An 11578-nucleotide genomic window follows, 5' to 3' on the forward strand; every position below is an offset into this window, starting at 1 on the left:
ATTTTCTTCGAATAAACAGTCGAAGCCGCGCAGGTTAGCCGAGCGGTCTAAGGCGCTGGAGTCATCGACTGTGCGGCTGGTCCCAGCGGAGGTTCGAGTCCTCCCTCGGGCATGGATGTATGTGTTTGTCCTTAGGATAATTTAGGTTAAGTAGTGTGTAAGCTTAGGGACTGATGACCTTAGCAGTTAAGTCCCATAAGATTTCACACTCTTTTTGAACATGTTTTTGAAACAGTCGAACTTTTAATAGACTGACAGAACCACTTTGCACTCACATTGAAAAAGAAGCGACAGTCTACTATGTTCCACTTGTTGCTCTAATAAAAGTTGATTAAAAATACGACAATACATTGTGCGTGGGAGAAGTGGAGAGTTTAGATTTTTTTGTATTATTGGTCGCCCGCTAGTGTGCTGTGCGTAAAATACTGATTTTCTTCAGTGAGGTGAATTGTTACAGAAACGCTTTCTCGCTAAACAACGGCGGCCAAAAAAGTCTGACAGCTTGTCAGATCAGCTGTCAATCAAAATTTCTTTCAAACACGTTAAATACAGTCTACGTTTGGCAAACACATCAAAGCTGCACACTACCAAACAATTTGACAAACTAGTGAAATGTGACAAAATGTTTGATAGTTAACAGGTGACAGAAGACTAAGTTGTGAAGGTTCGTTGTAGTAGGCAGGAAACTAGCTACTGCAACACTGCTTAGTGATGTAAGACCAGAAGTTCGCTGATATTCCTCTATCCTTTCTTGGAATTCGGATAAGAAAGCATTTTCGTTGAGATCCGTAGTTACATTCGCACCTCCCACAAAGTAATCACTGACTAGAACGACGCCAGACAGTTTCATTGGAAGAATTCTCAGGAAATGTGGATCGTGGATCATCAACATAGAAACTGACAAAACACTCGTTCTACCGGACCGATACCTGGAAATACTCGTAAGCACAGAATCCGTAGCAGATAAGACTGATGGAGGAAATAGAGAAAACCCACAGATGAGCGCCGCGTTTCGTAACAGGTCCATTTAGCAAGCACGGAAGCGTCACAAATGGTTCAAATGGCTCTGAGCACTATGCGACGTAACTTCTGAGGTCATCAGTCGCCTAGAACTTAGAACTAATTAAACCTAACTAAGCTAAGGACATCACACACATCCATGCCCGAGGCAGGATTCGAACCTGCGACCGTAGCGGTCACGCGGTTCCAGACTGAAGCGCCTTTAACCGCACGGCCACACCGGCCGGCTGGAAGCGTCACAGATGATGAACCAACACAGTGGCAGGCGATGCAAGAGAGGCATTATGCATCACGGTATGGTTTATAAGCGTATCTCGCGAAAAGATCATGAAGATAAAACTGGACATATTCGAGCCCGTACTGAGGCTTAACGACAATCGTTTTCCCGCGAATTATTCGCGACTGGAACAAGAAAGGGGAGCGAGTGCAAGTGGTACACAGTACCCTCCGCCGCACACCGCAGGGTGGTTTCCGGTCTATACATGTAGACTCAGAATTAAATATATTTACGAAAAAGGACCAAGACGCCGTACCTGGTCTTTCTAGCGACTCACGTTTTTTGTCAATTATGCGAAACATTATCCGTTACATGTTTGCTTCTGTTATACGCTATAAACTGGCTGCTCTGGGAAAAGAAGGTGGTGTTTGTTTCATCAACCAGTGTTCTACGAACCGATCACCAGCTTTTGCTCCCAGCATCTTTCGCTCAGGGGCCAAGTAAAAGTGTGCGATATATATGATTGGGAGAACAGAAGTGAGAGAGAGACCATTATGCAAACGACAGACGTGAAATAAAGATGAATGGGGAAACATCAGTGGATGAAGCCCTGTTTTGCGGTACGGGCAAATGCAAACAGTTTGAAATATGTAGATGAAGGCGCCTGCTTGAGCTACCGGTTAAAGAGCTCAGCACGCCTTGTCCTGCCTCACCTGGTGGAGTCAAGCCGCGAGCGAATCGGCACCGTAGCCGACAGATACGCCGCTATCTTATCCTTGTTATCTCGCCAGGAAGTACAGCTCTCTGCAAAGTACGAGGGCTGCGCCTTGTTGCTTATGGCGTGTTGTGCACCCAAGTCCGTCAATTGCTACCGTGATCCGCCCGGCCACCACTCACACTGCACAAACTGCAAACTTGGCTCCGACCACATACGAACGCATTTTTTGTTTTGTTTTCCTCCTCAGATATTTTCAGAAAATTGCTGTTACCCAGAAGACAAATTCATGTGTCACTACTTTTATTCGCGACGCTTCTGCACCTCCTTGCAGATTTTTTTTTACATTATATCACGTCTGTAGTGTTCAGCGCCGCATTTCCGTTGCTGCCAGAAGCTCGAAATAAACTAACGATTCTTATGTTTCACTGAAGACTCTTATTTAGCCTCTGACATTTTTTAACTATAAATTCCAAACGTAACTCTTCAATACAATAAAGAAATCATCATCCCCCTTCCCCCCCCACACACACAGCGTCCGCAACGTATGCCGCAAATAGAATTAGTAGTAAAGAAGTAATAAGTAAAAGTTCATGCCTGATGTAGTGGTTTGTTGCCTGATCAGCGAGAATGTAGTAAGCGATAAACTTTTCTCCTTACGTCATTTTGCGGGTGTTGTCAGCAAGAAAAAGACTCGTATAGGTTTGAAATTATGCGCCAAGTTTGTTGCAAGTCACGAAGTGCTCCCATCCTCAAATACTAGATGAATATAACCTGGCTATTTGCATGTCGTGAGCTACGCTTCTCTTCTCTTCTCCCCCCCCTTCCCCCCCCCCCTCTCTCTCTCTCTCTCTCTCTCTCTCTCTCTCTCTCTCCCTCTCTCTCTCTCTCGAAGTAAGTGGTTCTTACCGCTACAGCGATTCTTTCCAGACAGTAAGTGATATGTGTACCAAGTTTGGTTGAAATCGATCCAGTGGTTTACAAGGAGATGTAGAACATTATAGACATTACTTTTATAATATTTACTGATGTATGGTTATATCATTTCAAAGGACGCCGTAAACACTCAAAAAGGATTTTAAAAAAAATTGCAGACCATGTGATGAACTGTGAACGAAAATAGTGGTGTTTTCAATACTTGCCACGCGACTGAATTCATTAGACACCATACAGTAGAAAAAGTAATACGCCGTTTCATTTATTACTTCTTTTCTGGTAAATACAGTAATATACACGTACACATGGAGGTAATGCGGCGGGGGGGGGGGGGGGGAGGGGCGCAAGTCTAGTGCGTATTGCCAAAATTCCGGAACAGAACACGCAGTTTAGATAACATTTAAGTTATTTTAATCTTAGCATAGCAGCTAGATTATCACGCCAATGCAAATGACAGTCTGCTCATATCTGTGAATAAAAGCGGTCCCTAGCTACGTGGGCACACAGCCAGCTCATCGTATTAACATTACGCAGCTGCCTCGAATGTATTAACGACATCGGGAGATGGCATCGCTGTAACTGACCTGGGCTATTAAACAGAGTCGCAGTTTTTCTTTCTCAGGTTCTCTCTCCTCGACTGATTAACAGCTAAGTTGCTGATTCTATTTTTCTGCACAATATTCCGATCGGTCAGTAACTGAGGAGCGAGAGTACCCGTAACCACAGCTGGCAGCACCTACCTGAAGAAGACCACGGGGTCAGAAAAACAGAATCGGCAAGCTTAGAATTTCCCGTCTTAGCTGCAGGCGAAGTCGTGTTGGTAATGCACTGGAATCCGGCTTAACCACATAAAATTCTTAGTAAGGTCGTAAGTCACACGGCGCATTTCGATTGTTTTCGACCAAATTCACATTCAGTACTCTTCATTTTCCGTTTTTAACTGTGTTAAAAGTTATAACCTTTTTTTAAGATTATTGTAGGTTTCATCGGAAGGAGAGAGCCTGGACTCGAAACGAGCCCAGCAACTTGTGATCTTGTCCCGAATTTTATGTGACGGCACCAAATATTAATATTTTACCACAGTCAACAACTCGACAGAATACCGGAAAGCACATTAAAAGTCACCGTTGCGCAACTGGGCTCACGTAGTCGGCGACGCTACAGCTCGTAACAAGGGGGTCCTTACGTAAAGTGAAACACGCTCACTTCGGCCAGGAAACAGCGGCGGCGGGGAACTTTCCAGGCGACCGCCCGCCCAAAGAGTTTTGCGCGAAGTCGCGTGAGTTATCGCGCTCTCCACGGCCGCTGCGAGGCCTTGCTACAGTTCAGCCGTACCTGGCGATAAAGGGTCCGCCCACGCTCGGAAGACACAGACAGAGGCAGGAGGCACGCAAGTCGACGGTGCCTTGACGAGCGGAAGCAGCTGCCGTGAAAGGAATCGGTTACTAGCAACTGCCCATTGACAATATTTGAACCGCCCAGCTCGGCAGCCTGCGAAAACACTTCGCAGCTGTAATGGTTCTTTATTTATGTGTCCATTACGGCACTCCAACCCCAGTTCTCGATACCAGTAATATCGTACTACTTTTCTGCGAAGCAACAGACATATTTTTGTGACAATATTCACATTTGGTTTTATTAATGTATAGGTACTCCGATGTATCGATATATTAGAAAGATATGGTTCTTGTGTGTATTCATTTCTGTGAGACTGTCATAATCTTTGACTTACTTGTAACCTTTTGGCGCGAATGCGCACAGAGCAGTCTTTGTTTCACTTTGCAGAAGTTAAGTTGTTATTTCGCTTTATAAAAGAACAGTCAAGTCTTGTGTTTGGTTAAAGTGGGAATTAGATATATGAAGATTGATACAAAACTGTTTTCTTGATGGTGTGACAATTAAGAAGAAGTACATGTGAATTTACAAGAAGTTTAATAAAAATGTGGATCGTGGACACCAAGTCAAAAATGATTTCTACCATACCATTGTTCTGATCTGGGATTGTTTGATCATTAAGAATTTCCTCAAAAACGCATTTGTTAGGTGTTCAAATATTGCTAAAATACCTTCTAGCAGTCAAAGTGGAATCACCCTAGAATCAACAAATGAGCCATAACAACTTCGACGAAATCTACATAGGAATCCATTCAAGATAAGTGCCAAAATTAACGACTTTTTTTTTTACAGTGGCTTCATTATTTCCATTTTGACGATACCATCCACAGTCAATAACTTTGTTGTTGCCCGATAAAGCGAACATATGCTGCGTGAGCAACATTATTAATCTGATTTCTAACCTACTCTGCAAGTGGTGGTATCATTAGACAGCCAATAACGATGAAAACAAACAAGCGTTGTTGGCGTAACGTTCATCAACTTTTGCACGCTGAGCAGAGTACGTGTTGAACAGGTCTACGATTTTGCGGATGAGCACTGACGACCATTTCGTCGAGATTCTATTCAACTGCGCGTTCATGTGTCGACCGCATCGGGCTCACGGCGTTTCTCAGAGACACTCTTGACTTCGCTACTCCGCGGTTAGGAAACCGTTTATAGGATTCATGAGCAGCATGTTCACTTGCATTAAGCAGTCCCTAAAGAATGTACCATATCAGCATATTCATGGTGTGTAAAGTCAGCCGAAACTGCACTTTTTGGGTCATAACATCAGCGCGTGATAGAAACAGTACGAGTCGATATCAAGCAGCTGTATGTCTATAAACACACTTTAGTCCGCCGGCCACTGTGGCCGAGCGGTTCTAGGCGCTTCAGTCCGAAACCGCGCTGCTGCTACGGTCGCAGGTTCGAATCTTGCCTTGGGCATGAATGCGTGTGATGTTCTTAGGTTAGTTAGGTTTAAGTAGTTCTAAGTCTAGGGGACTGATGACCTCAGATGTTAAGTCCCATAGTGCTTAGAGCCATTTTTGAACACTACAGTCCAATTTAAAGTTGTTGGCATTCGACTGCTCCTGCTGCCGAATACACAAATGGTAGCCTCACACAGACCCTCCCGTGTTGCCACTTTCATCATGCAAAGCACTGTGCTCGTCAGTAAAAATCATCGTGTGGCATTGTTGGCCGGGAGGCCCCATCCGGGGAAGTTGGTCCGCCGGGTTGCAAGTCTTATTTCAAGTGACGCCACAGTGGGCAACTTGCGTGTCGGTGGTGATGAATGGATGATGAGGACAACACAGCACCCAGTCCCCGAGCGGAGAAAATCTCCAACCCTGCCCGGAATCGAACCTGGGTCCTCTTCATGTGAGGTAAACCCTTTACCACTCAACTTAGCAGGCGGACGGCTTGTCAGTTCTGAAGCACGAAACTTGTCCGGCCGCAAAATTTTCGTCTATTTCAAGGGGAAAAAAACGTAACTCAGGCCCATGTCAAAATCAAGACCATATTTTTGACATGCTCAGAAACACTGGATAACACAAGTTGTCTCAGGAGGAACGGTAAGTATTTGGAAATATGAATATATGTTTGTGTGGTGTTAACGTAATTTCTTACATAAAAATTGAATTGTTCCTTTGAAATTGTTTTACGCAATTTTTATGGCTATTTAAACATAGTAGTCTGTCAGACCGCACTAGGGACATTATGTTGTGAAAAAAGGCCTGGGAAGCTAAGGGTTAATGAGTAGATGATGAAACCATATTAAATTTTTAAATTCTATCATTAATTACGCGAAATATTGACTGTTGCCCCTGGAAGTCATTATATATGCAACCTGCAACTCAATACTAGGTTCCGCAATAATCGGTTAGTAATATAGATACTGTATGTGAATTTCAGATTTTGACTCTTTCTGGTTAGTTTGTGTGTGTGTGTGTGTGTGTGTGTGTGTGTGTGTGTGTGTGTGTGTGTAGGAGATGGACAGTAAAAAACATATTTCTGTCGCCACGGAGAGTTACGACGTCGCAACTTTGGACCTTAAACGCCAGATGCTAACAATTTTAAAGTAACTACAGATTGGACACCATGAGCGTTCCAACTCCTAAACATTTCATACGGACGCCTGCTTGCGTCTTTACCACGCGAGTTGAAACATTCTGCAGACATGCTTAACACGTATCGGTTGCAGAGAAGAGGAGACGCGCGTTGCCGGTGACAAGTGGCGTCCCGCCGTCTTTCGGCAGGGAAGACGTGGCGCAGGCGCCCCGTAGCAGGAAGCGTCAGCTCGCAGCCCGCCAAGGACGCCCGCCACTGCTGCCAACCGCCGCGAGCAGGCTGGCCACACCGCCCTGTTCCGGCTTCCATCACCAGACTGCCGTGCGTCACGGGGGCGAAGCGATCAAAGGCCGCCTCTCTGCACTGTTACGTCGAAGGCTACGGCCAGTGCCAAAGGGTTCCGTAAGCATGAAAGGCTTTAAAGGTGATGGCGCTTTGGAATGAAGACTGGCCACTCGTTACCAAGTGCTTTAAAGAAAATTGATGCCTCATTAAGCTCGTCTATACTGAATCAAATATTCACCTTAAAGGATCTCTCTCTCTCCCTCCCTCATATACAAACTAAGCGTACATCCAAAGGCATAAATAACTGACGAGCGGTTTTTAATGAATCGACTAGGGTTTTTTTCCCCTCCGAGTGGAGTGTACGTAGATGGTGGGAAGCTGCGATGATTTACATTAAGGAGTCCGATTTTCAGCTTTTGAATCACTTTTCGCTCAGACTGGCTACATGATGCTCCAGTGAATGTAATTATGAACATATTCTATGACATGCCAGCGAAGGTACTTCTAGAATACCCATCTGGGAAACTAACTTTGCCTCATAAAAGGGGATCCATGATGTAAGCTTGGGAAAATAAATTTAAAAAAAAAACAAAGAATAGATCACGTACCGATCTCCATTCTGGCTTCACCCATTTTATGCGATAGACTTCCAACTATGAAATGATTCGGCTAAAAATATGAGTTTTCAGGAAAATTGAAACAATCTTCTTCTCAAGCTTTTTGCAGACTGTCTGGCTCGCCCTATATAATAGTACAGCTATGCTTCCTAAGTGTTTTGCGAACTACAAACCTGACGGAGTAGCTACGTCATCAATTCAAGCCACTGAAAGACGCCTACAAGTTAATACATTCGGGCGCGCAGTGATTCCGGAATCGTTAGAAAGACTCCCGAAGTGACAAGTTATTGTTCGGAGGTGTCAGGAGCCGCTGACATTCAAATACCGTACCATTTTGGTATTGCTGAACAACTGGAGATTTAAATCGAACACCTAGACATACCAAAAAAATATAGTTTTTGAGTTCTAGATTTAGTCATTAGCAACGAAGCATAAGAAGTAAGTTGTACAGGGATTGGAAACAAAGATATGCCACTGCAATACTGGGGAAACAACCTCTCCTTACAGTATCCGCTCAAAAAAATTTGTGGAATCTTAGTAATACCGGAGATTTGAACCCAGCACCTCTGCAACCTCTCACAATTATTTTGTCGCTGCCCAAACATACGGTGATTTTGTTTATTATTATTATTATTGTTATTATTATTATTATTCAATAAGTAGTCAGCCAACAGACATGATCAGATGGTTCAAATGGCTTTGAGCACTATGGGACTTAGCTTCTGAGGTCATCAGTCCCCTAGAACTTAAAACTATTTAAACCTAACTAACCTAAAGACATCACACACATCCATGCCCGAGGCAGGATTCGAACCTACGACCATAGCGGTCGCGCAGTTCTAAATTGTAGCGCCTAGAACCGCTCGGCCACTCCGGCCGGCAGGCATGATCAGAAGCGAAATTAATGACGGTTGTACGCTCACTGTTATTCCGGATACTCCTGTCGGTTAATGGACAAAATACAAGCGTACAGAACATCAGACCAGCTTTGTGACTGGATTGAGGAGTTCCTAGCAAAGATAGAACAGACTATGTCATTGTTAAGAGACAACAATGTTCGGAATTAAAAGTAACCAACTCCAAGGAAGTGTTATGGGACCACTATTACCGTAGGAAGCTCCTATATGCTGCTCACGGATGGTGACTTCTTTATCGTATTTATTTGGCTGTAGTTACCCAACTACTTAGCAAATAACGTGGTTATTTAATATAAGTTTCGATACATCACACTGTTTCTCTATTACATTCTATCCCTTCAAATAAACATATAAACTTCGTTATTCTTATCATTAGTTTTTCATAATTATATCGCAACGCTAGAAAATTTTAGGAAGACCTGAAGATGATTGTCGTTTGGTCTAGGGATAGGCAGTTGACCCCAGATACAGTATGTACAAATGTAACATACTGTGCATGCATGTGCGAAAATCTCCGTTATTGTGCGACTTTGGGATTGCTGAACAGTCATTGGAAATACAGATCTGAACCCAGCACCCCCACAACACGACTGCAGTGTGTTAACCACTGTTCCACGCTATCCGTTTGACAGAAATTAACCGTCAGAATTCGGAAGAACGGCGCCGATGGTAACCTATGTTGGTAATCGGGTACTGAGGATCCAGTATCTTAAAAAAAAAACACTCTCACGCAAGTGGTTGAAACGGAAGCTGGCGCCAGTCACCTAGCGACGTACCTGTCCGGTGCGTCTCGGAGCGTTTGTTTTGCCCGTAGCGCCGCTCCGCGCCGGAACAAAGGAACCGGCCGCTGCACGCCCACGCAGCGCAGCCGCCTCTGACGGACAGCTTCCTGTTTTGCACGGAGCGCGTCCTGACTCCTGCTATACAGTGGCCGCGCCAGAGGCAGCAGACTACCTGTGCGTCGGTGGGATGCTCCTCCACCACCCCTCCTTGCCATACCTCTGTCCCTTAATTGGCCATTCGAGACTAACTGATCGAAATCAAGGTAAATGTTTCAGCTGGTACCTTTTCTCACTTACGCACCAGTGCTGAATCGTGAGTTAAGAACCACGTAATTTCACTGATGTCCTGACAGTTGTGGAAGGAGCATTGTGAGATGTTTCATGTGGATCAATGAGTACTGAAGTTGAGTAGCGAGTAGGAAATATCGAGGTCATTGCCAACGGCGCAATAGCACAGCTAGGCAAGGATATACTCTGAAGAGCCAAAACAACTGGTATACCTGCCTAATATCGTGTAGGGCCCCGCGAGCACGCAGAAGTGCTGCAGCACGACGTGGTATGGACTCGACTAATGTCTGAAGTCGTGCTGGAGGGAACTGACATGATGAATCCTGCAGGGCTGTCCATAAATCTGTAAGAGTACGAGGGGGCTGGACGTTTCTTCCGAACAGTACGTTGCAAGGCATCCCAGATACGCTCATTGTCTGGGAGTTTGGTGGCCAGCGGAAGTGTTTAAAAGTCAGAATAGTGTTCTTGGAGCCACTCTGTAGTAATTTTGGACGTGTGGGGTGTCGCAGTGTTCTGATGGAATTGCCCAAGTCCATCGGAATGCACTATGGACACGAATGGATGCAGGCGATCAGACAGGATGTTTATGTATGTGTCACTTGTCAGAGTCGTATCTCGACGTATTAATGGTCCCATATCACTCCCCGCACCATTACAGAGCTTCCACCAGCCTTAACAGTCCCTTGTTGACATGCAGGATTCATGGATTCATGAGGTTGTCTCCATTCCCGTGCACGGCCATCCGCTCGATAGAATTTGAAACGAGATGATGATGAGATGTGTATGAATTCTTAAGGGAGCAAACTGCTGAGTTCATCGGTCCCTAGACTTACACACTACTTAAACTAACGTATGCTAAGAACAACACACACACACACACACACACACACACACACACACACACACACACACACACACATGCCCAAGGGAAGACTCGAACCTCCGGTGGGAGGGGGCCGCGCAATCCGTGATACGGCGCCTCAAACCGCGCGGCCGCTCCGCGCAGCTTAAACGAGACTCGTCCGACCAGGTAACTTGGTTCCAGTCACGAACAGTCCAATGTCGGTGTTGACGGGCCCAGGCGAGGCGTAAAGATGTGTGTCCTGCAGTCATCAAGGGTACACGAGTGGGCCTGCGTCATTAAGTATATACTCTTGCGTTTAAAACTACGGCCAACTTAATATATTATTATTCTTCTCAATATAGCGCATAGGTTGCACTTCCCCTGCACTCTAGCTGCCTCTCGATCAGGCCTGCCCTAGTGCGTCCCAGCCACAACTTCTATACGGTTACACTGATATTCGTCATTTTGCATTTAATTAAAATCGCGTTGTGAATGTGAATATGCAATCAATGGCGACATACACTCTCATAGCTGTTTTCGAATGGCTCCACGTCCAAGGAGGGGATTTCTACTTCTACATCTATATTTCTACTCCGCAAGCCACCCAACGGTGTGTGGCGGAGGGCACTTTACGTGCCACTGTCATTATCTCCCTTTCCTGTTCCAGTCGCGTATGGTTCGCGGGAAGAACGACTGTCTGAAAGCCTCTGTGCGCGCTCTAATCTCTCTAATTTTACATTCGTGATCTCCTCGGGAGGTATAAGTAGGGGGAAGCAATATATTCGATACCTCATCCAGAAACGCACCCTCTCGAAACCTGGCGAGCAAGCTACACCGCGATGCAGAGCGCCTCTCTTGCAGAGTCTGCCACTTGAGTTTGTTAAACATCTCCGTAACGCTATCACGGTTACCAAATAACCCTGTGACGAAACGCGCCGCTCTTCTTTGGATCTTCTCTATCTCCTCCGTCAACCCGATCTGGTACGGATCCCACACTGATGAGCAATAC

The sequence above is a fragment of the Schistocerca cancellata genome, chromosome 8 (assembly GCF_023864275.1).
Source record: "Schistocerca cancellata isolate TAMUIC-IGC-003103 chromosome 8, iqSchCanc2.1, whole genome shotgun sequence".
NCBI classification, from domain to species: domain Eukaryota; kingdom Metazoa; phylum Arthropoda; class Insecta; order Orthoptera; family Acrididae; genus Schistocerca; species Schistocerca cancellata.